This window comes from Schistocerca cancellata, unplaced genomic scaffold, assembly GCF_023864275.1.
Source record: "Schistocerca cancellata isolate TAMUIC-IGC-003103 unplaced genomic scaffold, iqSchCanc2.1 HiC_scaffold_406, whole genome shotgun sequence".
NCBI lineage: Eukaryota > Metazoa > Arthropoda > Insecta > Orthoptera > Acrididae > Schistocerca > Schistocerca cancellata.
This window is the reverse complement of record NW_026046423.1, coordinates 99,656-124,672: the sequence shown is the minus strand read 5'-3', so window position 1 is coordinate 124,672 and position 25,017 is coordinate 99,656. Positions and strand designations below refer to the sequence as shown.

The 25,017-nt window shown below is 49.4% G+C and overlaps 44 non-coding genes across 44 annotated transcripts; all 44 read right to left on the bottom strand.

Annotated features, from left to right (window-relative positions):
* Positions 1-163: 163 nt before the first annotated feature.
* Positions 164-236, bottom strand: Trnaf-gaa (transfer RNA phenylalanine (anticodon GAA)). Its single transcript has one exon. It is a non-coding gene; the product is annotated as a tRNA-Phe (tRNA).
* Positions 237-847: 611 nt separating this feature from the next.
* Positions 848-929, bottom strand: Trnas-uga (transfer RNA serine (anticodon UGA)). The gene has a single exon. It is a non-coding gene; the product is annotated as a tRNA-Ser (tRNA).
* Positions 930-1,638: 709 nt separating this feature from the next.
* On the bottom strand, positions 1,639-1,720 carry Trnas-cga (transfer RNA serine (anticodon CGA)). Its single transcript has one exon. It is a non-coding gene; the product is annotated as a tRNA-Ser (tRNA).
* A 138-nt stretch (positions 1,721-1,858) lies between these two features.
* Positions 1,859-1,931, bottom strand: Trnak-uuu (transfer RNA lysine (anticodon UUU)). Its single transcript has one exon. It is a non-coding gene; the product is annotated as a tRNA-Lys (tRNA).
* Positions 1,932-2,470: 539 nt separating this feature from the next.
* Trnaf-gaa (transfer RNA phenylalanine (anticodon GAA)) lies at positions 2,471-2,543 on the bottom strand. Its single transcript has one exon. It is a non-coding gene; the product is annotated as a tRNA-Phe (tRNA).
* Positions 2,544-3,154: 611 nt separating this feature from the next.
* Trnas-uga (transfer RNA serine (anticodon UGA)) lies at positions 3,155-3,236 on the bottom strand. Its single transcript has one exon. It is a non-coding gene; the product is annotated as a tRNA-Ser (tRNA).
* Positions 3,237-3,945: 709 nt separating this feature from the next.
* Trnas-cga (transfer RNA serine (anticodon CGA)) lies at positions 3,946-4,027 on the bottom strand. The gene has a single exon. It is a non-coding gene; the product is annotated as a tRNA-Ser (tRNA).
* Positions 4,028-4,165: 138 nt separating this feature from the next.
* Trnak-uuu (transfer RNA lysine (anticodon UUU)) lies at positions 4,166-4,238 on the bottom strand. Its single transcript has one exon. It is a non-coding gene; the product is annotated as a tRNA-Lys (tRNA).
* A 539-nt stretch (positions 4,239-4,777) lies between these two features.
* Positions 4,778-4,850, bottom strand: Trnaf-gaa (transfer RNA phenylalanine (anticodon GAA)). The gene has a single exon. It is a non-coding gene; the product is annotated as a tRNA-Phe (tRNA).
* Positions 4,851-5,461: 611 nt separating this feature from the next.
* Trnas-uga (transfer RNA serine (anticodon UGA)) lies at positions 5,462-5,543 on the bottom strand. The gene has a single exon. It is a non-coding gene; the product is annotated as a tRNA-Ser (tRNA).
* A 708-nt stretch (positions 5,544-6,251) lies between these two features.
* On the bottom strand, positions 6,252-6,333 carry Trnas-cga (transfer RNA serine (anticodon CGA)). The gene has a single exon. It is a non-coding gene; the product is annotated as a tRNA-Ser (tRNA).
* A 138-nt stretch (positions 6,334-6,471) lies between these two features.
* On the bottom strand, positions 6,472-6,544 carry Trnak-uuu (transfer RNA lysine (anticodon UUU)). Its single transcript has one exon. It is a non-coding gene; the product is annotated as a tRNA-Lys (tRNA).
* A 539-nt stretch (positions 6,545-7,083) lies between these two features.
* Trnaf-gaa (transfer RNA phenylalanine (anticodon GAA)) lies at positions 7,084-7,157 on the bottom strand. Its single transcript has one exon. It is a non-coding gene; the product is annotated as a tRNA-Phe (tRNA).
* Positions 7,158-7,767: 610 nt separating this feature from the next.
* Trnas-uga (transfer RNA serine (anticodon UGA)) lies at positions 7,768-7,849 on the bottom strand. The gene has a single exon. It is a non-coding gene; the product is annotated as a tRNA-Ser (tRNA).
* Positions 7,850-8,556: 707 nt separating this feature from the next.
* Positions 8,557-8,638, bottom strand: Trnas-cga (transfer RNA serine (anticodon CGA)). The gene has a single exon. It is a non-coding gene; the product is annotated as a tRNA-Ser (tRNA).
* A 138-nt stretch (positions 8,639-8,776) lies between these two features.
* On the bottom strand, positions 8,777-8,849 carry Trnak-uuu (transfer RNA lysine (anticodon UUU)). Its single transcript has one exon. It is a non-coding gene; the product is annotated as a tRNA-Lys (tRNA).
* A 539-nt stretch (positions 8,850-9,388) lies between these two features.
* Positions 9,389-9,461, bottom strand: Trnaf-gaa (transfer RNA phenylalanine (anticodon GAA)). The gene has a single exon. It is a non-coding gene; the product is annotated as a tRNA-Phe (tRNA).
* A 611-nt stretch (positions 9,462-10,072) lies between these two features.
* Trnas-uga (transfer RNA serine (anticodon UGA)) lies at positions 10,073-10,154 on the bottom strand. Its single transcript has one exon. It is a non-coding gene; the product is annotated as a tRNA-Ser (tRNA).
* Positions 10,155-10,863: 709 nt separating this feature from the next.
* On the bottom strand, positions 10,864-10,945 carry Trnas-cga (transfer RNA serine (anticodon CGA)). The gene has a single exon. It is a non-coding gene; the product is annotated as a tRNA-Ser (tRNA).
* Positions 10,946-11,083: 138 nt separating this feature from the next.
* Trnak-uuu (transfer RNA lysine (anticodon UUU)) lies at positions 11,084-11,156 on the bottom strand. Its single transcript has one exon. It is a non-coding gene; the product is annotated as a tRNA-Lys (tRNA).
* Positions 11,157-11,695: 539 nt separating this feature from the next.
* Positions 11,696-11,768, bottom strand: Trnaf-gaa (transfer RNA phenylalanine (anticodon GAA)). Its single transcript has one exon. It is a non-coding gene; the product is annotated as a tRNA-Phe (tRNA).
* Positions 11,769-12,379: 611 nt separating this feature from the next.
* Trnas-uga (transfer RNA serine (anticodon UGA)) lies at positions 12,380-12,461 on the bottom strand. The gene has a single exon. It is a non-coding gene; the product is annotated as a tRNA-Ser (tRNA).
* Positions 12,462-13,170: 709 nt separating this feature from the next.
* On the bottom strand, positions 13,171-13,252 carry Trnas-cga (transfer RNA serine (anticodon CGA)). The gene has a single exon. It is a non-coding gene; the product is annotated as a tRNA-Ser (tRNA).
* A 138-nt stretch (positions 13,253-13,390) lies between these two features.
* Trnak-uuu (transfer RNA lysine (anticodon UUU)) lies at positions 13,391-13,463 on the bottom strand. Its single transcript has one exon. It is a non-coding gene; the product is annotated as a tRNA-Lys (tRNA).
* Positions 13,464-14,002: 539 nt separating this feature from the next.
* On the bottom strand, positions 14,003-14,075 carry Trnaf-gaa (transfer RNA phenylalanine (anticodon GAA)). The gene has a single exon. It is a non-coding gene; the product is annotated as a tRNA-Phe (tRNA).
* A 611-nt stretch (positions 14,076-14,686) lies between these two features.
* Trnas-uga (transfer RNA serine (anticodon UGA)) lies at positions 14,687-14,768 on the bottom strand. Its single transcript has one exon. It is a non-coding gene; the product is annotated as a tRNA-Ser (tRNA).
* A 708-nt stretch (positions 14,769-15,476) lies between these two features.
* Positions 15,477-15,558, bottom strand: Trnas-cga (transfer RNA serine (anticodon CGA)). The gene has a single exon. It is a non-coding gene; the product is annotated as a tRNA-Ser (tRNA).
* A 138-nt stretch (positions 15,559-15,696) lies between these two features.
* Trnak-uuu (transfer RNA lysine (anticodon UUU)) lies at positions 15,697-15,769 on the bottom strand. Its single transcript has one exon. It is a non-coding gene; the product is annotated as a tRNA-Lys (tRNA).
* Positions 15,770-16,308: 539 nt separating this feature from the next.
* Trnaf-gaa (transfer RNA phenylalanine (anticodon GAA)) lies at positions 16,309-16,381 on the bottom strand. The gene has a single exon. It is a non-coding gene; the product is annotated as a tRNA-Phe (tRNA).
* A 611-nt stretch (positions 16,382-16,992) lies between these two features.
* On the bottom strand, positions 16,993-17,074 carry Trnas-uga (transfer RNA serine (anticodon UGA)). The gene has a single exon. It is a non-coding gene; the product is annotated as a tRNA-Ser (tRNA).
* Positions 17,075-17,783: 709 nt separating this feature from the next.
* On the bottom strand, positions 17,784-17,865 carry Trnas-cga (transfer RNA serine (anticodon CGA)). The gene has a single exon. It is a non-coding gene; the product is annotated as a tRNA-Ser (tRNA).
* Positions 17,866-18,003: 138 nt separating this feature from the next.
* Positions 18,004-18,076, bottom strand: Trnak-uuu (transfer RNA lysine (anticodon UUU)). Its single transcript has one exon. It is a non-coding gene; the product is annotated as a tRNA-Lys (tRNA).
* A 539-nt stretch (positions 18,077-18,615) lies between these two features.
* Trnaf-gaa (transfer RNA phenylalanine (anticodon GAA)) lies at positions 18,616-18,688 on the bottom strand. Its single transcript has one exon. It is a non-coding gene; the product is annotated as a tRNA-Phe (tRNA).
* Positions 18,689-19,299: 611 nt separating this feature from the next.
* On the bottom strand, positions 19,300-19,381 carry Trnas-uga (transfer RNA serine (anticodon UGA)). Its single transcript has one exon. It is a non-coding gene; the product is annotated as a tRNA-Ser (tRNA).
* Positions 19,382-20,089: 708 nt separating this feature from the next.
* Trnas-cga (transfer RNA serine (anticodon CGA)) lies at positions 20,090-20,171 on the bottom strand. The gene has a single exon. It is a non-coding gene; the product is annotated as a tRNA-Ser (tRNA).
* Positions 20,172-20,309: 138 nt separating this feature from the next.
* On the bottom strand, positions 20,310-20,382 carry Trnak-uuu (transfer RNA lysine (anticodon UUU)). Its single transcript has one exon. It is a non-coding gene; the product is annotated as a tRNA-Lys (tRNA).
* A 539-nt stretch (positions 20,383-20,921) lies between these two features.
* Positions 20,922-20,994, bottom strand: Trnaf-gaa (transfer RNA phenylalanine (anticodon GAA)). Its single transcript has one exon. It is a non-coding gene; the product is annotated as a tRNA-Phe (tRNA).
* Positions 20,995-21,605: 611 nt separating this feature from the next.
* Positions 21,606-21,687, bottom strand: Trnas-uga (transfer RNA serine (anticodon UGA)). The gene has a single exon. It is a non-coding gene; the product is annotated as a tRNA-Ser (tRNA).
* Positions 21,688-22,398: 711 nt separating this feature from the next.
* Positions 22,399-22,480, bottom strand: Trnas-cga (transfer RNA serine (anticodon CGA)). Its single transcript has one exon. It is a non-coding gene; the product is annotated as a tRNA-Ser (tRNA).
* A 138-nt stretch (positions 22,481-22,618) lies between these two features.
* On the bottom strand, positions 22,619-22,691 carry Trnak-uuu (transfer RNA lysine (anticodon UUU)). Its single transcript has one exon. It is a non-coding gene; the product is annotated as a tRNA-Lys (tRNA).
* A 539-nt stretch (positions 22,692-23,230) lies between these two features.
* Positions 23,231-23,303, bottom strand: Trnaf-gaa (transfer RNA phenylalanine (anticodon GAA)). The gene has a single exon. It is a non-coding gene; the product is annotated as a tRNA-Phe (tRNA).
* A 611-nt stretch (positions 23,304-23,914) lies between these two features.
* On the bottom strand, positions 23,915-23,996 carry Trnas-uga (transfer RNA serine (anticodon UGA)). The gene has a single exon. It is a non-coding gene; the product is annotated as a tRNA-Ser (tRNA).
* Positions 23,997-24,703: 707 nt separating this feature from the next.
* Trnas-cga (transfer RNA serine (anticodon CGA)) lies at positions 24,704-24,785 on the bottom strand. The gene has a single exon. It is a non-coding gene; the product is annotated as a tRNA-Ser (tRNA).
* Positions 24,786-24,923: 138 nt separating this feature from the next.
* Positions 24,924-24,996, bottom strand: Trnak-uuu (transfer RNA lysine (anticodon UUU)). Its single transcript has one exon. It is a non-coding gene; the product is annotated as a tRNA-Lys (tRNA).
* Positions 24,997-25,017: the final 21 nt, after the last annotated feature.

Genomic DNA, 25,017 nt, shown 5'->3' with positions numbered 1-25,017 from the left:
AATTCTTTTGCTTCTAAGGGAGTTAGTTGTCTAGTAAGTTCCTCTTATGACATGCAATAGACAACCAGAACAGCTACAGGAGAGAGTCATTTTTGTTGTCAGCGGTAGTTGCATTATCACAAACGCAGAGTAATTCCATTGGCGTCGCACCAAAACGAGTACCTGCCGAAACCCGGGATCGAACCAGGGACCTTTAGATCTTCAGTCTAACGCTCTCCCAACTGAGCTATTTCGGCTGACGTCGAAGGTTGCCATTTGCATGTGTTCGTTCACTTCTGCCTCGCTGCCAATTTCACAGTCACCTTCGTCTGATAAGACACAGGGACGCTGAAGGGCGAGCAGCCGATGCAGTGAAGTTCCACACACATTTCTTCAGCTTCCGTCATCGTAACAAGCAAACATGTCGACTCGATTCGTGTGATATTGAATTCGCTGACTTGACGTGACGCCACGCTGACGCTAGAAAACCCGTGCTATATCGATGCCAGGGGCAACTCGTGTGCAGAGAACGAGACACAAGAAGGAGTGAGCCTCTCCACCATATGAGAGGCAGTATCTAGCAGATACACACGGTAAAACATTCGACTTGCGTTAGCTCATAAATTGCTACATGTCATCGTCTGTAAGCTAAAATGGACACATCTGCACTGCCCAGTGAGGCGACACTTGTACTAACACCTGGTGGACGGCTGTGAGACGAGGAGATGAGCTGCGGCTTCTGGGCGCGACTGTAACGCTGCGCCCTCGATCAAATAACACTGCACATTGCTGGTGACCCACGTGTTTAGTAGTGACGCAACTGCTAGGATGCAGCTCAACGTCCGCCTTTTGAGAGCGAGAAAACTTTCGCAGTCGGCAGGACTCGAACCTGCGCTCCCAGAGGGAATCTGATTTCAAGTCAGACGCCTTAACCACTCGGCCACGACTGCCGGTGGCGGAAGCGACTCCCGACAAGTCAAACCGCCATCTTTAGAAGCAATCTGGTGGCAGAAAACGGCGTGGCCTCACTCTTTGCTCTAGGGTTTCCATTAGCCGTTACGAAAGTGTACTAATTTTCGCCCAGACAGGGACTTGAACCCAGGACCCTTCGGTTGAAAACCTAACGCTCTACCGACTCAGCTACGCGGGCCCACGCACGAGCATTATCGTACAGCTGCGTGGTGTGCGAGTGTTTCGCATGTCGTAATTGCTGGCTTATGGCTCCAATGGCGACTTCACCGACTTCCCACTGACGCACCGCTGACGCTAGTTTTCTGTCGTCTTAAAACGATGGACATACCTCCAAGCAGCTGCGAGATCTTAAGAAAAGAAAAAAAAAAAAAAAAACGCTGCACTACTGCTTTTGCCGCACTCGAATGATTGAAATTGCGATTCTTAAAAAGAAAATGAAATGTTAGCTCTGTCCAACACTTTCGAGCACATCTGTGTACTCACCATCTCAGCGACGGCTTTCTGCAGTCCCAGCGTCAGTGCGAGGTGAACCGATAGGCACAGTAAGCAGCGGTCGTCGCGAAAACTCAGTATTCTTAAAACGGAAATTTTCGTCTTGTTGAGAATGGCGTCACTGGTTGCACCCGCATTCGCCCACGCATGTCACATGTGTGCGAAAACGTTTGCTCCTCTTTACGCAAAATCGCACGCAGCCGGTAGGATTCGAACCTACGCTCCCAGAGGGAATCTGATTTCGAGTCAGGCGCCTTAACCACTCGGCCACGACTGCCGTTAGCGCGGTGTTCTCCCGACACATGCAACTGCTACCGTTTAAAACACTGTGGTGTCAGAAAACGGCGTAGCTGCATTATTTTCCGTAGCGTTTCCGCCGCTACCAGACGAATCGTTACCAAAGTATTAAAATTTCCGCCCGAACAGGGACTTGAACCCTGGACCCTTAGGTTAAAAGCCTAATGCTCTACCGACTGAGCTATCCGGGCTCACACAAGGGTGCAAAATCTCCTACGATGCACAACTATACATTGACTCATGTCCTTTACTGTTGTGCAATCGCTGCATGGGGCCGTTACTAATAAAACGTCGCCTAAATGCTGTCTACAAACTTATCGCGCTAAGCCCGTAACACACTATCGAAGACTGCTGACACACGATGCAACAACAAATTGCACCAGCTGTTACGTCTCATACGTTGGAGCAGAGAATTTACGTGTTTTGTCGACACTCACTGGGCAATTGGAAAATTCACAAGCATTTCGAATGCAATGTTTCCCACGCTTTCGCTCATTTCACGGTTCCGTTGAAGACGTTCTTCACCACCTGACACAGAAAAAGGAATGCAGTCGGTAGGATATTTTTAATTCTTTTGCTTCTAAGGGAGTTAGTTGTCTAGTAAGTTCCTCTTATGACATGCAATAGACAACCAGAACAGCTACAGGAGAGAGTCATTTTTGTTGTCAGCGGTAGTTGCATTATCACAAACGCAGAGTAATTCCATTGGCGTCGCACCAAAACGAGTACCTGCCGAAACCCGGGATCGAACCAGGGACCTTTAGATCTTCAGTCTAACGCTCTCCCAACTGAGCTATTTCGGCTGACGTCGAAGGTTGCCATTTGCATGTGTTCGTTCACTTCTGCCTCGCTGCCAATTTCACAGTCACCTTCGTCTGATAAGACACAGGGACGCTGAAGGGCGAGCAGCCGATGCAGTGAAGTTCCACACACATTTCTTCAGCTTCCGTCATCGTAACAAGCAAACATGTCGACTCGATTCGTGTGATATTGAATTCGCTGACTTGACGTGACGCCACGCTGACGCTAGAAAACCCGTGCTATATCGATGCCAGGGGCAACTCGTGTGCAGAGAACGAGACACAAGAAGGAGTGAGCCTCTCCACCATATGAGAGGCAGTATCTAGCAGATACACACGGTAAAACATTCGACTTGCGTTAGCTCATAAATTGCTACATGTCATCGTCTGTAAGCTAAAATGGACACATCTGCACTGCCCAGTGAGGCGACACTTGTACTAACACCTGGTGGACGGCTGTGAGACGAGGAGATGAGCTGCGGCTTCTGGGCGCGACTGTAACGCTGCGCCCTCGATCAAATAACACTGCACATTGCTGGTGACCCACGTGTTTAGTAGTGACGCAACTGCTAGGATGCAGCTCAACGTCCGCCTTTTGAGAGCGAGAAAACTTTCGCAGTCGGCAGGACTCGAACCTGCGCTCCCAGAGGGAATCTGATTTCAAGTCAGACGCCTTAACCACTCGGCCACGACTGCCGGTGGCGGAAGCGACTCCCGACAAGTCAAACCGCCATCTTTAGAAGCAATCTGGTGGCAGAAAACGGCGTGGCCTCACTCTTTGCTCTAGGGTTTCCATTAGCCGTTACGAAAGTGTACTAATTTTCGCCCAGACAGGGACTTGAACCCAGGACCCTTCGGTTGAAAACCTAACGCTCTACCGACTCAGCTACGCGGGCCCACGCACGAGCATTATCGTACAGCTGCGTGGTGTGCGAGTGTTTCGCATGTCGTAATTGCTGGCTTATGGCTCCAATGGCGACTTCACCGACTTCCCACTGACGCACCGCTGACGCTAGTTTTCTGTCGTCTTAAAACGATGGACATACCTCCAAGCAGCTGCGAGATCTTAAGAAAAGAAAAAAAAAAAAAAAAACGCTGCACTACTGCTTTTGCCGCACTCGAATGATTGAAATTGCGATTCTTAAAAAGAAAATGAAATGTTAGCTCTGTCCAACACTTTCGAGCACATCTGTGTACTCACCATCTCAGCGACGGCTTTCTGCAGTCCCAGCGTCAGTGCGAGGTGAACCGATAGGCACAGTAAGCAGCGGTCGTCGCGAAAACTCAGTATTCTTAAAACGGAAATTTTCGTCTTGTTGAGAATGGCGTCACTGGTTGCACCCGCATTCGCCCACGCATGTCACATGTGTGCGAAAACGTTTGCTCCTCTTTACGCAAAATCGCACGCAGCCGGTAGGATTCGAACCTACGCTCCCAGAGGGAATCTGATTTCGAGTCAGGCGCCTTAACCACTCGGCCACGACTGCCGTTAGCGCGGTGTTCTCCCGACACATGCAACTGCTACCGTTTAAAACACTGTGGTGTCAGAAAACGGCGTAGCTGCATTATTTTCCGTAGCGTTTCCGCCGCTACCAGACGAATCGTTACCAAAGTATTAAAATTTCCGCCCGAACAGGGACTTGAACCCTGGACCCTTAGGTTAAAAGCCTAATGCTCTACCGACTGAGCTATCCGGGCTCACACAAGGGTGCAAAATCTCCTACGATGCACAACTATACATTGACTCATGTCCTTTACTGTTGTGCAATCGCTGCATGGGGCCGTTACTAATAAAACGTCGCCTAAATGCTGTCTACAAACTTATCGCGCTAAGCCCGTAACACACTATCGAAGACTGCTGACACACGATGCAACAACAAATTGCACCAGCTGTTACGTCTCATACATTGGAGCAGAGAATTTACGTGTTTTGTCGACACTCACTGGGCAATTGGAAAATTCACAAGCATTTCGAATGCAATGTTTCCCACGCTTTCGCTCATTTCACGGTTCCGTTGAAGACGTTCTTCACCACCTGACACAGAAAAAGGAATGCAGTCGGTAGGATATTTTTAATTCTTTTGCTTCTAAGGGAGTTAGTTGTCTAGTAAGTTCCTCTTATGACATGCAATAGACAACCAGAACAGCTACAGGAGAGAGTCATTTTTGTTGTCAGCGGTAGTTGCATTATCACAAACGCAGAGTAATTCCATTGGCGTCGCACCAAAACGAGTACCTGCCGAAACCCGGGATCGAACCAGGGACCTTTAGATCTTCAGTCTAACGCTCTCCCAACTGAGCTATTTCGGCTGACGTCGAAGGTTGCCATTTGCATGTGTTCGTTCACTTCTGCCTCGCTGCCAATTTCACAGTCACCTTCGTCTGATAAGACACAGGGACGCTGAAGGGCGAGCAGCCGATGCAGTGAAGTTCCACACACATTTCTTCAGCTTCCGTCATCGTAACAAGCAAACATGTCGACTCGATTCGTGTGATATTGAATTCGCTGACTTGACGTGACGCCACGCTGACGCTAGAAAACCCGTGCTATATCGATGCCAGGGGCAACTCGTGTGCAGAGAACGAGACACAAGAAGGAGTGAGCCTCTCCACCATATGAGAGGCAGTATCTAGCAGATACACACGGTAAAACATTCGACTTGCGTTAGCTCATAAATTGCTACATGTCATCGTCTGTAAGCTAAAATGGACACATCTGCACTGCCCAGTGAGGCGACACTTGTACTAACACCTGGTGGACGGCTGTGAGACGAGGAGATGAGCTGCGGCTTCTGGGCGCGACTGTAACGCTGCGCCCTCGATCAAATAACACTGCACATTGCTGGTGACCCACGTGTTTAGTAGTGACGCAACTGCTAGGATGCAGCTCAACGTCCGCCTTTTGAGAGCGAGAAAACTTTCGCAGTCGGCAGGACTCGAACCTGCGCTCCCAGAGGGAATCTGATTTCAAGTCAGACGCCTTAACCACTCGGCCACGACTGCCGGTGGCGGAAGCGACTCCCGACAAGTCAAACCGCCATCTTTAGAAGCAATCTGGTGGCAGAAAACGGCGTGGCCTCACTCTTTGCTCTAGGGTTTCCATTAGCCGTTACGAAAGTGTACTAATTTTCGCCCAGACAGGGACTTGAACCCAGGACCCTTCGGTTGAAAACCTAACGCTCTACCGACTCAGCTACGCGGGCCCACGCACGAGCATTATCGTACAGCTGCGTGGTGTGCGAGTGTTTCGCATGTCGTAATTGCTGGCTTATGGCTCCAATGGCGACTTCACCGACTTCCCACTGACGCACCGCTGACGCTAGTTTTCTGTCGTCTTAAAACGATGGACATACCTCCAAGCAGCTGCGAGATCTTAAGAAAAGAAAAAAAAAAAAAAAACGCTGCACTACTGCTTTTGCCGCACTCGAATGATTGAAATTGCGATTCTTAAAAAGAAAATGAAATGTTAGCTCTGTCCAACACTTTCGAGCACATCTGTGTACTCACCATCTCAGCGACGGCTTTCTGCAGTCCCAGCGTCAGTGCGAGGTGAACCGATAGGCACAGTAAGCAGCGGTCGTCGCGAAAACTCAGTATTCTTAAAACGGAAATTTTCGTCTTGTTGAGAATGGCGTCACTGGTTGCACCCGCATTCGCCCACGCATGTCACATGTGTGCGAAAACGTTTGCTCCTCTTTACGCAAAATCGCACGCAGCCGGTAGGATTCGAACCTACGCTCCCAGAGGGAATCTGATTTCGAGTCAGGCGCCTTAACCACTCGGCCACGACTGCCGTTAGCGCGGTGTTCTCCCGACACATGCAACTGCTACCGTTTAAAACACTGTGGTGTCAGAAAACGGCGTAGCTGCATTATTTTCCGTAGCGTTTCCGCCGCTACCAGACGAATCGTTACCAAAGTATTAAAATTTCCGCCCGAACAGGGACTTGAACCCTGGACCCTTAGGTTAAAAGCCTAATGCTCTACCGACTGAGCTATCCGGGCTCACACAAGGGTGCAAAATCTCCTACGATGCACAACTATACATTGACTCATGTCCTTTACTGTTGTGCAATCGCTGCATGGGGCCGTTACTAATAAAACGTCGCCTAAATGCTGTCTACAAACTTATCGCGCTAAGCCCGTAACACACTATCGAAGACTGCTGACACACGATGCAACAACAAATTGCACCAGCTGTTACGTCTCATACATTGGAGCAGAGAATTTACGTGTTTTGTCGACACTCACTGGGCAATTGGAAAATTCACAAGCATTTCGAATGCAATGTTTCCCACGCTTTCGCTCATTTCACGGTTCCGTTGAAGACGTTCTTCACCACCTGACACAGAAAAAGGAATGCAGTCGGTAGGATATTTTTAATTCTTTTGCTTCTAAGGGAGTTAGTTGTCTAGTAAGTTCCTCTTATGACATGCAATAGACAACCAGAACAGCTACAGGAGAGAGTCATTTTTGTTGTCAGCGGTAGTTGCATTATCACAAACGCAGAGTAATTCCATTGGCGTCGCACCAAAACGAGTACCTGCCGAAACCCGGGATCGAACCAGGGGACCTTTAGATCTTCAGTCTAACGCTCTCCCAACTGAGCTATTTCGGCTGACGTCGAAGGTTGCCATTTGCATGTGTTCGTTCACTTCTGCCTCGCTGCCAATTTCACAGTCACCTTCGTCTGATAAGACACAGGGACGCTGAAGGGCGAGCAGCCGATGCAGTGAAGTTCCACACACATTTCTTCAGCTTCCGTCATCGTAACAAGCAAACATGTCGACTCGATTCGTGTGATATTGAATTCGCTGACTTGACGTGACGCCACGCTGACGCTAGAAAACCCGTGCTATATCGATGCCAGGGGCAACTCGTGTGCAGAGAACGAGACACAAGAAGGAGTGAGCCTCTCCACCATATGAGAGGCAGTATCTAGCAGATACACACGGTAAAACATTCGACTTGCGTTAGCTCATAAATTGCTACATGTCATCGTCTGTAAGCTAAAATGGACACATCTGCACTGCCCAGTGAGGCGACACTTGTACTAACACCTGGTGGACGGCTGTGAGACGAGGAGATGAGCTGCGGCTTCTGGCGCGACTGTAACGCTGCGCCCTCGATCAAATAACACTGCACATTGCTGGTGACCCACGTGTTTAGTAGTGACGCAACTGCTAGGATGCAGCTCAACGTCCGCCTTTTGAGAGCGAGAAAACTTTCGCAGTCGGCAGGACTCGAACCTGCGCTCCCAGAGGGAATCTGATTTCAAGTCAGACGCCTTAACCACTCGGCCACGACTGCCGGTGGCGGAAGCGACTCCCGACAAGTCAAACCGCCATCTTTAGAAGCAATCTGGTGGCAGAAAACGGCGTGGCCTCACTCTTTGCTCTAGGGTTTCCATTAGCCGTTACGAAAGTGTACTAATTTTCGCCCAGACAGGGACTTGAACCCAGGACCCTTCGGTTGAAAACCTAACGCTCTACCGACTCAGCTACGCGGGCCCACGCACGAGCATTATCGTACAGCTGCGTGGTGTGCGAGTGTTTCGCATGTCGTAATTGCTGGCTTATGGCTCCAATGGCGACTTCACCGACTTCCCACTGACGCACCGCTGACGCTAGTTTTCTGTCGTCTTAAAACGATGGACATACCTCCAAGCAGCTGCGAGATCTTAAGAAAAGAAAAAAAAAAAAAAACGCTGCACTACTGCTTTTGCCGCACTCGAATGATTGAAATTGCGATTCTTAAAAAGAAAATGAAATGTTAGCTCTGTCCAACACTTTCGAGCACATCTGTGTACTCACCATCTCAGCGACGGCTTTCTGCAGTCCCAGCGTCAGTGCGAGGTGAACCGATAGGCACAGTAAGCAGCGGTCGTCGCGAAAACTCAGTATTCTTAAAACGGAAATTTTCGTCTTGTTGAGAATGGCGTCACTGGTTGCACCCGCATTCGCCCACGCATGTCACATGTGTGCGAAAACGTTTGCTCCTCTTTACGCAAAATCGCACGCAGCCGGTAGGATTCGAACCTACGCTCCCAGAGGGAATCTGATTTCGAGTCAGGCGCCTTAACCACTCGGCCACGACTGCCGTTAGCGCGGTGTTCTCCCGACACATGCAACTGCTACCGTTTAAAACACTGTGGTGTCAGAAAACGGCGTAGCTGCATTATTTTCCGTAGCGTTTCCGCCGCTACCAGACGAATCGTTACCAAAGTATTAAAATTTCCGCCCGAACAGGGACTTGAACCCTGGACCCTTAGGTTAAAAGCCTAATGCTCTACCGACTGAGCTATCCGGGCTCACACAAGGGTGCAAAATCTCCTACGATGCACAACTATACATTGACTCATGTCCTTTACTGTTGTGCAATCGCTGCATGGGGCCGTTACTAATAAAACGTCGCCTAAATGCTGTCTACAAACTTATCGCGCTAAGCCCGTAACACACTATCGAAGACTGCTGACACACGATGCAACAACAAATTGCACCAGCTGTTACGTCTCATACATTGGAGCAGAGAATTTACGTGTTTTGTCGACACTCACTGGGCAATTGGAAAATTCACAAGCATTTCGAATGCAATGTTTCCCACGCTTTCGCTCATTTCACGGTTCCGTTGAAGACGTTCTTCACCACCTGACACAGAAAAAGGAATGCAGTCGGTAGGATATTTTTAATTCTTTTGCTTCTAAGGGAGTTAGTTGTCTAGTAAGTTCCTCTTATGACATGCAATAGACAACCAGAACAGCTACAGGAGAGAGTCATTTTTGTTGTCAGCGGTAGTTGCATTATCACAAACGCAGAGTAATTCCATTGGCGTCGCACCAAAACGAGTACCTGCCGAAACCCGGGATCGAACCAGGGACCTTTAGATCTTCAGTCTAACGCTCTCCCAACTGAGCTATTTCGGCTGACGTCGAAGGTTGCCATTTGCATGTGTTCGTTCACTTCTGCCTCGCTGCCAATTTCACAGTCACCTTCGTCTGATAAGACACAGGGACGCTGAAGGGCGAGCAGCCGATGCAGTGAAGTTCCACACACATTTCTTCAGCTTCCGTCATCGTAACAAGCAAACATGTCGACTCGATTCGTGTGATATTGAATTCGCTGACTTGACGTGACGCCACGCTGACGCTAGAAAACCCGTGCTATATCGATGCCAGGGGCAACTCGTGTGCAGAGAACGAGACACAAGAAGGAGTGAGCCTCTCCACCATATGAGAGGCAGTATCTAGCAGATACACACGGTAAAACATTCGACTTGCGTTAGCTCATAAATTGCTACATGTCATCGTCTGTAAGCTAAAATGGACACATCTGCACTGCCCAGTGAGGCGACACTTGTACTAACACCTGGTGGACGGCTGTGAGACGAGGAGATGAGCTGCGGCTTCTGGGCGCGACTGTAACGCTGCGCCCTCGATCAAATAACACTGCACATTGCTGGTGACCCACGTGTTTAGTAGTGACGCAACTGCTAGGATGCAGCTCAACGTCCGCCTTTTGAGAGCGAGAAAACTTTCGCAGTCGGCAGGACTCGAACCTGCGCTCCCAGAGGGAATCTGATTTCAAGTCAGACGCCTTAACCACTCGGCCACGACTGCCGGTGGCGGAAGCGACTCCCGACAAGTCAAACCGCCATCTTTAGAAGCAATCTGGTGGCAGAAAACGGCGTGGCCTCACTCTTTGCTCTAGGGTTTCCATTAGCCGTTACGAAAGTGTACTAATTTTCGCCCAGACAGGGACTTGAACCCAGGACCCTTCGGTTGAAAACCTAACGCTCTACCGACTCAGCTACGCGGGCCCACGCACGAGCATTATCGTACAGCTGCGTGGTGTGCGAGTGTTTCGCATGTCGTAATTGCTGGCTTATGGCTCCAATGGCGACTTCACCGACTTCCCACTGACGCACCGCTGACGCTAGTTTTCTGTCGTCTTAAAACGATGGACATACCTCCAAGCAGCTGCGAGATCTTAAGAAAAGAAAAAAAAAAAAAAAAACGCTGCACTACTGCTTTTGCCGCACTCGAATGATTGAAATTGCGATTCTTAAAAAGAAAATGAAATGTTAGCTCTGTCCAACACTTTCGAGCACATCTGTGTACTCACCATCTCAGCGACGGCTTTCTGCAGTCCCAGCGTCAGTGCGAGGTGAACCGATAGGCACAGTAAGCAGCGGTCGTCGCGAAAACTCAGTATTCTTAAAACGGAAATTTTCGTCTTGTTGAGAATGGCGTCACTGGTTGCACCCGCATTCGCCCACGCATGTCACATGTGTGCGAAAACGTTTGCTCCTCTTTACGCAAAATCGCACGCAGCCGGTAGGATTCGAACCTACGCTCCCAGAGGGAATCTGATTTCGAGTCAGGCGCCTTAACCACTCGGCCACGACTGCCGTTAGCGCGGTGTTCTCCCGACACATGCAACTGCTACCGTTTAAAACACTGTGGTGTCAGAAAACGGCGTAGCTGCATTATTTTCCGTAGCGTTTCCGCCGCTACCAGACGAATCGTTACCAAAGTATTAAAATTTCCGCCCGAACAGGGACTTGAACCCTGGACCCTTAGGTTAAAAGCCTAATGCTCTACCGACTGAGCTATCCGGGCTCACACAAGGGTGCAAAATCTCCTACGATGCACAACTATACATTGACTCATGTCCTTTACTGTTGTGCAATCGCTGCATGGGGCCGTTACTAATAAAACGTCGCCTAAATGCTGTCTACAAACTTATCGCGCTAAGCCCGTAACACACTATCGAAGACTGCTGACACACGATGCAACAACAAATTGCACCAGCTGTTACGTCTCATACGTTGGAGCAGAGAATTTACGTGTTTTGTCGACACTCACTGGGCAATTGGAAAATTCACAAGCATTTCGAATGCAATGTTTCCCACGCTTTCGCTCATTTCACGGTTCCGTTGAAGACGTTCTTCACCACCTGACACAGAAAAAGGAATGCAGTCGGTAGGATATTTTTAATTCTTTTGCTTCTAAGGGAGTTAGTTGTCTAGTAAGTTCCTCTTATGACATGCAATAGACAACCAGAACAGCTACAGGAGAGAGTCATTTTTGTTGTCAGCGGTAGTTGCATTATCACAAACGCAGAGTAATTCCATTGGCGTCGCACCAAAACGAGTACCTGCCGAAACCCGGGATCGAACCAGGGACCTTTAGATCTTCAGTCTAACGCTCTCCCAACTGAGCTATTTCGGCTGACGTCGAAGGTTGCCATTTGCATGTGTTCGTTCACTTCTGCCTCGCTGCCAATTTCACAGTCACCTTCGTCTGATAAGACACAGGGACGCTGAAGGGCGAGCAGCCGATGCAGTGAAGTTCCACACACATTTCTTCAGCTTCCGTCATCGTAACAAGCAAACATGTCGACTCGATTCGTGTGATATTGAATTCGCTGACTTGACGTGACGCCACGCTGACGCTAGAAAACCCGTGCTATATCGATGCCAGGGGCAACTCGTGTGCAGAGAACGAGACACAAGAAGGAGTGAGCCTCTCCACCATATGAGAGGCAGTATCTAGCAGATACACACGGTAAAACATTCGACTTGCGTTAGCTCATAAATTGCTACATGTCATCGTCTGTAAGCTAAAATGGACACATCTGCACTGCCCAGTGAGGCGACACTTGTACTAACACCTGGTGGACGGCTGTGAGACGAGGAGATGAGCTGCGGCTTCTGGGCGCGACTGTAACGCTGCGCCCTCGATCAAATAACACTGCACATTGCTGGTGACCCACGTGTTTAGTAGTGACGCAACTGCTAGGATGCAGCTCAACGTCCGCCTTTTGAGAGCGAGAAAACTTTCGCAGTCGGCAGGACTCGAACCTGCGCTCCCAGAGGGAATCTGATTTCAAGTCAGACGCCTTAACCACTCGGCCACGACTGCCGGTGGCGGAAGCGACTCCCGACAAGTCAAACCGCCATCTTTAGAAGCAATCTGGTGGCAGAAAACGGCGTGGCCTCACTCTTTGCTCTAGGGTTTCCATTAGCCGTTACGAAAGTGTACTAATTTTCGCCCAGACAGGGACTTGAACCCAGGACCCTTCGGTTGAAAACCTAACGCTCTACCGACTCAGCTACGCGGGCCCACGCACGAGCATTATCGTACAGCTGCGTGGTGTGCGAGTGTTTCGCATGTCGTAATTGCTGGCTTATGGCTCCAATGGCGACTTCACCGACTTCCCACTGACGCACCGCTGACGCTAGTTTTCTGTCGTCTTAAAACGATGGACATACCTCCAAGCAGCTGCGAGATCTTAAGAAAAGAAAAAAAAAAAAAAAAACGCTGCACTACTGCTTTTGCCGCACTCGAATGATTGAAATTGCGATTCTTAAAAAGAAAATGAAATGTTAGCTCTGTCCAACACTTTCGAGCACATCTGTGTACTCACCATCTCAGCGACGGCTTTCTGCAGTCCCAGCGTCAGTGCGAGGTGAACCGATAGGCACAGTAAGCAGCGGTCGTCGCGAAAACTCAGTATTCTTAAAACGGAAATTTTCGTCTTGTTGAGAATGGCGTCACTGGTTGCACCCGCATTCGCCCACGCATGTCACATGTGTGCGAAAACGTTTGCTCCTCTTTACGCAAAATCGCACGCAGCCGGTAGGATTCGAACCTACGCTCCCAGAGGGAATCTGATTTCGAGTCAGGCGCCTTAACCACTCGGCCACGACTGCCGTTAGCGCGGTGTTCTCCCGACACATGCAACTGCTACCGTTTAAAACACTGTGGTGTCAGAAAACGGCGTAGCTGCATTATTTTCCGTAGCGTTTCCGCCGCTACCAGACGAATCGTTACCAAAGTATTAAAATTTCCGCCCGAACAGGGACTTGAACCCTGGACCCTTAGGTTAAAAGCCTAATGCTCTACCGACTGAGCTATCCGGGCTCACACAAGGGTGCAAAATCTCCTACGATGCACAACTATACATTGACTCATGTCCTTTACTGTTGTGCAATCGCTGCATGGGGCCGTTACTAATAAAACGTCGCCTAAATGCTGTCTACAAACTTATCGCGCTAAGCCCGTAACACACTATCGAAGACTGCTGACACACGATGCAACAACAAATTGCACCAGCTGTTACGTCTCATACGTTGGAGCAGAGAATTTACGTGTTTTGTCGACACTCACTGGGCAATTGGAAAATTCACAAGCATTTCGAATGCAATGTTTCCCACGCTTTCGCTCATTTCACGGTTCCGTTGAAGACGTTCTTCACCACCTGACACAGAAAAAGGAATGCAGTCGGTAGGATATTTTTAATTCTTTTGCTTCTAAGGGAGTTAGTTGTCTAGTAAGTTCCTCTTATGACATGCAATAGACAACCAGAACAGCTACAGGAGAGAGTCATTTTTGTTGTCAGCGGTAGTTGCATTATCACAAACGCAGAGTAATTCCATTGGCGTCGCACCAAAACGAGTACCTGCCGAAACCCGGGATCGAACCAGGGACCTTTAGATCTTCAGTCTAACGCTCTCCCAACTGAGCTATTTCGGCTGACGTCGAAGGTTGCCATTTGCATGTGTTCGTTCACTTCTGCCTCGCTGCCAATTTCACAGTCACCTTCGTCTGATAAGACACAGGGACGCTGAAGGGCGAGCAGCCGATGCAGTGAAGTTCCACACACATTTCTTCAGCTTCCGTCATCGTAACAAGCAAACATGTCGACTCGATTCGTGTGATATTGAATTCGCTGACTTGACGTGACGCCACGCTGACGCTAGAAAACCCGTGCTATATCGATGCCAGGGGCAACTCGTGTGCAGAGAACGAGACACAAGAAGGAGTGAGCCTCTCCACCATATGAGAGGCAGTATCTAGCAGATACACACGGTAAAACATTCGACTTGCGTTAGCTCATAAATTGCTACATGTCATCGTCTGTAAGCTAAAATGGACACATCTGCACTGCCCAGTGAGGCGACACTTGTACTAACACCTGGTGGACGGCTGTGAGACGAGGAGATGAGCTGCGGCTTCTGGGCGCGACTGTAACGCTGCGCCCTCGATCAAATAACACTGCACATTGCTGGTGACCCACGTGTTTAGTAGTGACGCAACTGCTAGGATGCAGCTCAACGTCCGCCTTTTGAGAGCGAGAAAACTTTCGCAGTCGGCAGGACTCGAACCTGCGCTCCCAGAGGGAATCTGATTTCAAGTCAGACGCCTTAACCACTCGGCCACGACTGCCGGTGGCGGAAGCGACTCCCGACAAGTCAAACCGCCATCTTTAGAAGCAATCTGGTGGCAGAAAACGGCGTGGCCTCACTCTTTGCTCTAGGGTTTCCATTAGCCGTTACGAAAGTGTACTAATTTTCGCCCAGACAGGGACTTGAACCCAGGACCCTTCGGTTGAAAACCTAACGCTCTACCGACTCAGCTACGCGGGCCCACGCACGAGCATTATCGTACAGCTGCGTGGTGTGCGAGTGTTTCGCATGTCGTAATTGCTGGCTTATGGCTCCAATGGCGACTTCACCGACTTCCCACTGACGCACCGCTGACGCTAGTTTTCTGTCGTCTTAAAACGATGGACATACCTCCAAGCAGCTGCGAGATCTTAAGAAAAGAAAAAAAAAAAAAAAACGCTGCACTACTGCTTTTGCCGCACTCGAATGATTGAAATTGCGATTCTTAAAAAGAAAATGAAATGTTAGCTCTGTCCAACACTTTCGAGCACATCTGTGTACTCACCATCTCAGCGACGGCTTTCTGCAGTCCCAGCGTCAGTGCGAGGTGAACCGATAGGCACAGTAAGCAGCGGTCGTCGCGAAAACTCAGTATTCTTAAAACGGAAATTTTCGTCTTGTTGAGAATGGCGTCACTGGTTGCACCCGCATTCGCCCACGCATGTCACATGTGTGCGAAAACGTTTGCTCCTCTTTACGCAAAATCGCACGCAGCCGGTAGGATTCGAACCTACGCTCCCAGAGGGAATCTGATTTCGAGTCAGGCGCCTTAACCACTCGGCCACGACTGCCGTTAGCGCGGTGTTCTCCCGACACATGCAACTGCTACCGTTTAAAACACTGTGGTGTCAGAAAACGGCGTAGCTGCATTATTTTCCGTAGCGTTTCCGCCGCTACCAGACGAATCGTTACCAAAGTATTAAAATTTCCGCCCGAACAGGGACTTGAACCCTGGACCCTTAGGTTAAAAGCCTAATGCTCTACCGACTGAGCTATCCGGGCTCACACAAGGGTGCAAAATCTCCTACGATGCACAACTATACATTGACTCATGTCCTTTACTGTTGTGCAATCGCTGCATGGGGCCGTTACTAATAAAACGTCGCCTAAATGCTGTCTACAAACTTATCGCGCTAAGCCCGTAACACACTATCGAAGACTGCTGACACACGATGCAACAACAAATTGCACCAGCTGTTACGTCTCATACATTGGAGCAGAGAATTTACGTGTTTTGTCGACACTCACTGGGCAATTGGAAAATTCACAAGCATTTCGAATGCAATGTTTCCCACGCTTTCGCTCATTTCACGGTTCCGTTGAAGACGTTCTTCACCACCTGACACAGAAAAAGGAATGCAGTCGGTAGGATATTTTTAATTCTTTTGCTTCTAAGGGAGTTAGTTGTCTAGTAAGTTCCTCTTATGACATGCAATAGACAACCAGAACAGCTACAGGAGAGAGTCATTTTTGTTGTCAGCGGTAGTTGCATTATCACAAACGCAGAGTAATTCCATTGGCGTCGCACCAAAACGAGTACCTGCCGAAACCCGGGATCGAACCAGGGACCTTTAGATCTTCAGTCTAACGCTCTCCCAACTGAGCTATTTCGGCTGACGTCGAAGGTTGCCATTTGCATGTGTTCGTTCACTTCTGCCTCGCTGCCAATTTCACAGTCACCTTCGTCTGATAAGACACAGGGACGCTGAAGGGCGAGCAGCCGATGCAGTGAAGTTCCACACACATTTCTTCAGCTTCCGTCATCGTAACAAGCAAACATGTCGACTCGATTCGTGTGATATTGAATTCGCTGACTTGACGTGACGCCACGCTGACGCTAGAAAACCCGTGCTATATCGATGCCAGGGGCAACTCGTGTGCAGAGAACGAGACACAAGAAGGAGTGAGCCTCTCCACCATATGAGAGGCAGTATCTAGCAGATACACACGGTAAAACATTCGACTTGCGTTAGCTCATAAATTGCTACATGTCATCGTCTGTAAGCTAAAATGGACACATCTGCACTGCCCAGTGAGGCGACACTTGTACTAACACCTGGTGGACGGCTGTGAGACGAGGAGATGAGCTGCGGCTTCTGGGCGCGACTGTAACGCTGCGCCCTCGATCAAATAACACTGCACATTGCTGGTGACCCACGTGTTTAGTAGTGACGCAACTGCTAGGATGCAGCTCAACGTCCGCCTTTTGAGAGCGAGAAAACTTTCGCAGTCGGCAGGACTCGAACCTGCGCTCCCAGAGGGAATCTGATTTCAAGTCAGACGCCTTAACCACTCGGCCACGACTGCCGGTGGCGGAAGCGACTCCCGACAAGTCAAACCGCCATCTTTAGAAGCAATCTGGTGGCAGAAAACGGCGTGGCCTCACTCTTTGCTCTAGGGTTTCCATTAGCCGTTACGAAAGTGTACTAATTTTCGCCCAGACAGGGACTTGAACCCAGGACCCTTCGGTTGAAAACCTAACGCTCTACCGACTCAGCTACGCGGGCCCACGCACGAGCATTATCGTACAGCTGCGTGGTGTGCGAGTGTTTCGCATGTCGTAATTGCTGGCTTATGGCTCCAATGGCGACTTCACCGACTTCCCACTGACGCACCGCTGACGCTAGTTTTCTGTCGTCTTAAAACGATGGACATACCTCCAAGCAGCTGCGAGATCTTAAGAAAAGAAAAAAAAAAAAAAAAACGCTGCACTACTGCTTTTGCCGCACTCGAATGATTGAAATTGCGATTCTTAAAAAGAAAATGAAATGTTAGCTCTGTCCAACACTTTCGAGCACATCTGTGTACTCACCATCTCAGCGACGGCTTTCTGCAGTCCCAGCGTCAGTGCGAGGTGAACCGATAGGCACAGTAAGCAGCGGTCGTCGCGAAAACTCAGTATTCTTAAAACGGAAATTTTCGTCTTGTTGAGAATGGCGTCACTGGTTGCACCCGCATTCGCCCACGCATGTCACATGTGTGCGAAAACGTTTGCTCCTCTTTACGCAAAATCGCACGCAGCCGGTAGGATTCGAACCTACGCTCCCAGAGGGAATCTGATTTCGAGTCAGGCGCCTTAACCACTCGGCCACGACTGCCGTTAGCGCGGTGTTCTCCCGACACATGCAACTGCTACCGTTTAAAACACTGTGGTGTCAGAAAACGGCGTAGCTGCATTATTTTCCGTAGCGTTTCCGCCGCTACCAGACGAATCGTTACCAAAGTATTAAAATTTCCGCCCGAACAGGGACTTGAACCCTGGACCCTTAGGTTAAAAGCCTAATGCTCTACCGACTGAGCTATCCGGGCTCACACAAGGGTGCAAAATCTCCTACGATGCACAACTATACATTGACTCATGTCCTTTACTGTTGTGCAATCGCTGCATGGGGCCGTTACTAATAAAACGTCGCCTAAATGCTGTCTACAAACTTATCGCGCTAAGCCCGTAACACACTATCGAAGACTGCTGACACACGATGCAACAACAAATTGCACCAGCTGTTACGTCTCATACGTTGGAGCAGAGAATTTACGTGTTTTGTCGACACTCACTGGGCAATTGGAAAATTCACAAGCATTTCGAATGCAATGTTTCCCACGCTTTCGCTCATTTCACGGTTCCGTTGAAGACGTTCTTCACCTCCTGACACAGAAAAAGGAATGCAGTCGGTAGGATATTTTTAATTCTTTTGCTTCTAAGGGAGTTAGTTGTCTAGTAAGTTCCTCTTATGGCATGCAATAGACAACCAGAACAGCTACAGGAGAGAGTCATTTTTGTTGTCAGCGGTAGTTGCATTATCACAAACGCAGAGTAATTCCATTGGCGTCGCACCAAAACGAGTACCTGCCGAAACCCGGGATCGAACCAGGGACCTTTAGATCTTCAGTCTAACGCTCTCCCAACTGAGCTATTTCGGCTGACGTCGAAGGTTGCCATTTGCATGTGTTCGTTCACTTCTGCCTCGCTGCCAATTTCACAGTCACCTTCGTCTGATAAGACACAGGGACGCTGAAGGGCGAGCAGCCGATGCAGTGAAGTTCCACACACATTTCTTCAGCTTCCGTCATCGTAACAAGCAAACATGTCGACTCGATTCGTGTGATATTGAATTCGCTGACTTGACGTGACGCCACGCTGACGCTAGAAAACCCGTGCTATATCGATGCCAGGGGCAACTCGTGTGCAGAGAACGAGACACAAGAAGGAGTGAGCCTCTCCACCATATGAGAGGCAGTATCTAGCAGATACACACGGTAAAACATTCGACTTGCGTTAGCTCATAAATTGCTACATGTCATCGTCTGTAAGCTAAAATGGACACATCTGCACTGCCCAGTGAGGCGACACTTGTACTAACACCTGGTGGACGGCTGTGAGACGAGGAGATGAGCTGCGGCTTCTGGGCGCGACTGTAACGCTGCGCCCTCGATCAAATAACACTGCACATTGCTGGTGACCCACGTGTTTAGTAGTGACGCAACTGCTAGGATGCAGCTCAACGTCCGCCTTTTGAGAGCGAGAAAACTTTCGCAGTCGGCAGGACTCGAACCTGCGCTCCCAGAGGGAATCTGATTTCAAGTCAGACGCCTTAACCACTCGGCCACGACTGCCGGTGGCGGAAGCGACTCCCGACAAGTCAAACCGCCATCTTTAGAAGCAATCTGGTGGCAGAAAACGGCGTGGCCTCACTCTTTGCTCTAGGGTTTCCATTAGCCGTTACGAAAGTGTACTAATTTTCGCCCAGACAGGGACTTGAACCCAGGACCCTTCGGTTGAAAACCTAACGCTCTACCGACTCAGCTACGCGGGCCCACGCACGAGCATTATCGTACAGCTGCGTGGTGTGCGAGTGTTTCGCATGTCGTAATTGCTGGCTTATGGCTCCAATGGCGACTTCACCGACTTCCCACTGACGCACCGCTGACGCTAGTTTTCTGTCGTCTTAAAACGATGGACATACCTCCAAGCAGCTGCGAGATCTTAAGAAAAGAAAAAAAAAAAAAAAACGCTGCACTACTGCTTTTGCCGCACTCGAATGATTGAAATTGCGATTCTTAAAAAGAAAATGAAATGTTAGCTCTGTCCAACACTTTCGAGCACATCTGTGTACTCACCATCTCAGCGACGGCTTTCTGCAGTCCCAGCGTCAGTGCGAGGTGAACCGATAGGCACAGTAAGCAGCGGTCGTCGCGAAAACTCAGTATTCTTAAAACGGAAATTTTCGTCTTGTTGAGAATGGCGTCACTGGTTGCACCCGCATTCGCCCACGCATGTCACATGTGTGCGAAAACGTTTGCTCCTCTTTACGCAAAATCGCACGCAGCCGGTAGGATTCGAACCTACGCTCCCAGAGGGAATCTGATTTCGAGTCAGGCGCCTTAACCACTCGGCCACGACTGCCGTTAGCGCGGTTTTCTCCCGACACATGCAACTGCTACCGTTTAAAACACTGTGGTGTCAGAAAACGGCGTAGCTGCATTATTTTCCGTAGCGTTTCCGCCGCTACCAGACGAATCGTTACCAAAGTATTAAAATTTCCGCCCGAACAGGGACTTGAACCCTGGACCCTTAGGTTAAAAGCCTAATGCTCTACCGACTGAGCTATCCGGGCTCACACAAGGGTGCAAAATCTCCTACGATGCACAACTATACATTGACTCATGTCCTTTACTGTTGTGCAATCGCTGCATGGGGCCGTTACTAATAAAACGTCGCCTAAATGCTGTCTACAAACTTATCGCGCTAAGCCCGTAACACACTATCGAAGACTGCTGACACACGATGCAACAACAAATTGCACCAGCTGTTACGTCTCATACGTTGGAGCAGAGAATTTACGTGTTTTGTCGACACTCACTGGGCAATTGGAAAATTCACAAGCATTTCGAATGCAATGTTTCCCACGCTTTCGCTCATTTCACGGTTCCGTTGAAGACGTTCTTCACCTCCTGACACAGAAAAAGGAATGCAGTCGGTAGGATATTTTTAATTCTTTTGCTTCTAAGGGAGTTAGTTGTCTAGTAAGTTCCTCTTATGGCATGCAATAGACAACCAGAACAGCTACAGGAGAGAGTCATTTTTGTTGTCAGCGGTAGTTGCATTATCACAAACGCAGAGTAATCCCATTGGCGTCGCACCAAAACGAGTACCTGCCGAAACCCGGGATCGAACCAGGGACCTTTAGATCTTCAGTCTAACGCTCTCCCAACTGAGCTATTTCGGCTGACGTCGAAGGTTGCCATTTGCATGTGTTCGTTCACTTCTGCCTCGCTGCCAATTTCACAGTCACCTTCGTCTGATAAGACACAGGGACGCTGAAGGGCGAGCAGCCGATGCAGTGAAGTTCCACACACATTTCTTCAGCTTCCGTCATCGTAACAAGCAAACATGTCGACTCGATTCGTGTGATATTGAATTCGCTGACTTGACGTGACGCCACGCTGACGCTAGAAAACCCGTGCTATATCGATGCCAGGGGCAACTCGTGTGCAGAGAACGAGACACAAGAAGGAGTGAGCCTCTCCACCATATGAGAGGCAGTATCTAGCAGATACACACGGTAAAACATTCGACTTGCGTTAGCTCATAAATTGCTACATGTCATCGTCTGTAAGCTAAAATGGACACATCTGCACTGCCCAGTGAGGCGACACTTGTACTAACACCTGGTGGACGGCTGTGAGACGAGGAGATGAGCTGCGGCTTCTGGGCGCGACTGTAACGCTGCGCCCTCGATCAAATAACACTGCACATTGCTGGTGACCCACGTGTTTAGTAGTGACGCAACTGCTAGGATGCAGCTCAACGTCCGCCTTTTGAGAGCGAGAAAACTTTCGCAGTCGGCAGGACTCGAACCTGCGCTCCCAGAGGGAATCTGATTTCAAGTAAGACGCCTTAACCACTCGGCCACGACTGCCGGTGGCGGAAGCGACTCCCGACAAGTCAAACCGCCATCTTTAGAAGCAATCTGGTGGCAGAAAACGGCGTGGCCTCACTCTTTGCTCTAGGGTTTCCATTAGCCGTTACGAAAGTGTACTAATTTTCGCCCAGACAGGGACTTGAACCCAGGACCCTTCGGTTGAAAACCTAACGCTCTACCGACTCAGCTACGCGGGCCCACGCACGAGCATTATCGTACAGCTGCGTGGTGTGCGAGTGTTTCGCATGTCGTAATTGCTGGCTTATGGCTCCAATGGCGACTTCACCGACTTCCCACTGACGCACCGCTGACGCTAGTTTTCTGTCGTCTTAAAACGATGGACATACCTCCAAGCAGCTGCGAGATCTTAAGAAAAGAAAAAAAAAAAAAAAAAAACGCTGCACTACTGCTTTTGCCGCACTCGAATGATTGAAATTGCGATTCTTAAAAAGAAAATGAAATGTTAGCTCTGTCCAACACTTTCGAGCACATCTGTGTACTCACCATCTCAGCGACGGCTTTCTGCAGTCCCAGCGTCAGTGCGAGGTGAACCGATAGGCACAGTAAGCAGCGGTCGTCGCGAAAACTCAGTATTCTTAAAACGGAAATTTTCGTCTTGTTGAGAATGGCGTCACTGGTTGCACCCGCATTCGCCCACGCATGTCACATGTGTGCGAAAACGTTTGCTCCTCTTTACGCAAAATCGCACGCAGCCGGTAGGATTCGAACCTACGCTCCCAGAGGGAATCTGATTTCGAGTCAGGCGCCTTAACCACTCGGCCACGACTGCCGTTAGCGCGGTGTTCTCCCGACACATGCAACTGCTACCGTTTAAAACACTGTGGTGTCAGAAAACGGCGTAGCTGCATTATTTTCCGTAGCGTTTCCGCCGCTACCAGACGAATCGTTACCAAAGTATTAAAATTTCCGCCCGAACAGGGACTTGAACCCTGGACCCTTAGGTTAAAAGCCTAATGCTCTACCGACTGAGCTATCCGGGCTCACACAAGGGTGCAAAATCTCCTACGATGCACAACTATACATTGACTCATGTCCTTTACTGTTGTGCAATCGCTGCATGGGGCCGTTACTAATAAAACGTCGCCTAAATGCTGTCTACAAACTTATCGCGCTAAGCCCGTAACACACTATCGAAGACTGCTGACACACGATGCAACAACAAATTGCACCAGCTGTTACGTCTCATACGTTGGAGCAGAGAATTTACGTGTTTTGTCGACACTCACTGGGCAATTGGAAAATTCACAAGCATTTCGAATGCAATGTTTCCCACGCTTTCGCTCATTTCACGGTTCCGTTGAAGACGTTCTTCACCTCCTGACACAGAAAAAGGAATGCAGTCGGTAGGATATTTTTAATTCTTTTGCTTCTAAGGGAGTTAGTTGTCTAGTAAGTTCCTCTTATGGCATGCAATAGACAACCAGAACAGCTACAGGAGAGAGTCATTTTTGTTGTCAGCGGTAGTTGCATTATCACAAACGCAGAGTAATTCCATTGGCGTCGCACCAAAACGAGTACCTGCCGAAACCCGGGATCGAACCAGGGACCTTTAGATCTTCAGTCTAACGCTCTCCCAACTGAGCTATTTCGGCTGACGTCGAAGGTTGCCATTTGCATGTGTTCGTTCACTTCTGCCTCGCTGCCAATTTCACAGTCACCTTCGTCTGATAAGACACAGGGACGCTGAAGGGCGAGCAGCCGATGCAGTGAAGTTCCACACACATTTCTTCAGCTTCCGTCATCGTAACAAGCAAACATGTCGACTCGATTCGTGTGATATTGAATTCGCTGACTTGACGTGACGCCACGCTGACGCTAGAAAACCCGTGCTATATCGATGCCAGGGGCAACTCGTGTGCAGAGAACGAGACACAAGAAGGAGTGAGCCTCTCCACCATATGAGAGGCAGTATCTAGCAGATACACACGGTAAAACATTCGACTTGCGTTAGCTCATAAATTGCTACATGTCATCGTCTGTAAGCTAAAATGGACACATCTGCACTGCCCAGTGAGGCGACACTTGTACTAACACCTGGTGGACGGCTGTGAGACGAGGAGATGAGCTGCGGCTTCTGGGCGCGACTGTAACGCTGCGCCCTCGATCAAATAACACTGCACATTGCTGGTGACCCACGTGTTTAGTAGTGACGCAACTGCTAGGATGCAGCTCAACGTCCGCCTTTTGAGAGCGAGAAAACTTTCGCAGTCGGCAGGACTCGAACCTGCGCTCCCAGAGGGAATCTGATTTCAAGTCAGACGCCTTAACCACTCGGCCACGACTGCCGGTGGCGGAAGCGACTCCCGACAAGTCAAACCGCCATCTTTAGAAGCAATCTGGTGGCAGAAAACGGCGTGGCCTCACTCTTTGCTCTAGGGTTTCCATTAGCCGTTACGAAAGTGTACTAATTTTCGCCCAGACAGGGACTTGAACCCAGGACCCTTCGGTTGAAAACCTAACGCTCTACCGACTCAGCTACGCGGGCCCACGCACGAGCATTATCGTACAGCTGCGTGGTGTGCGAGTGTTTCGCATGTCGTAATTGCTGGCTTATGGCTCCAATGGCGACTTCACCGACTTCCCACTGACGCACCGCTGACGCTAGTTTTCTGTCGTCTTAAAACGATGGACATACCTCCAAGCAGCTGCGAGATCTTAAGAAAAGAAAAAAAAAAAAAAAACGCTGCACTACTGCTTTTGCCGCACTCGAATGATTGAAATTGCGATTCTTAAAAAGAAAATGAAATGTTAGCTCTGTCCAACACTTTCGAGCACATCTGTGTACTCACCATCTCAGCGACGGCTTTCTGCAGTCCCAGCGTCAGTGCGAGGTGAACCGATAGGCACAGTAAGCAGCGGTCGTCGCGAAAACTCAGTATTCTTAAACGGAAATTTTCGTCTTGTTGAGAATGGCGTCACTGGTTGCACCCGCATTCGCCCACGCATGTCACATGTGTGCGAAAACGTTTGCTCCTCTTTACGCAAAATCGCACGCAGCCGGTAGGATTCGAACCTACGCTCCCAGAGGGAATCTGATTTCGAGTCAGGCGCCTTAACCACTCGGCCACGACTGCCGTTAGCGCGGTTTTCTCCCGACACATGCAACTGCTACCGTTTAAAACACTGTGGTGTCAGAAAACGGCGTAGCTGCATTATTTTCCGTAGCGTTTCCGCCGCTACCAGACGAATCGTTACCAAAGTATTAAAATTTCCGCCCGAACAGGGACTTGAACCCTGGACCCTTAGGTTAAAAGCCTAATGCTCTACCGACTGAGCTATCCGGGCTCACACAAGGGTGCAAAATCT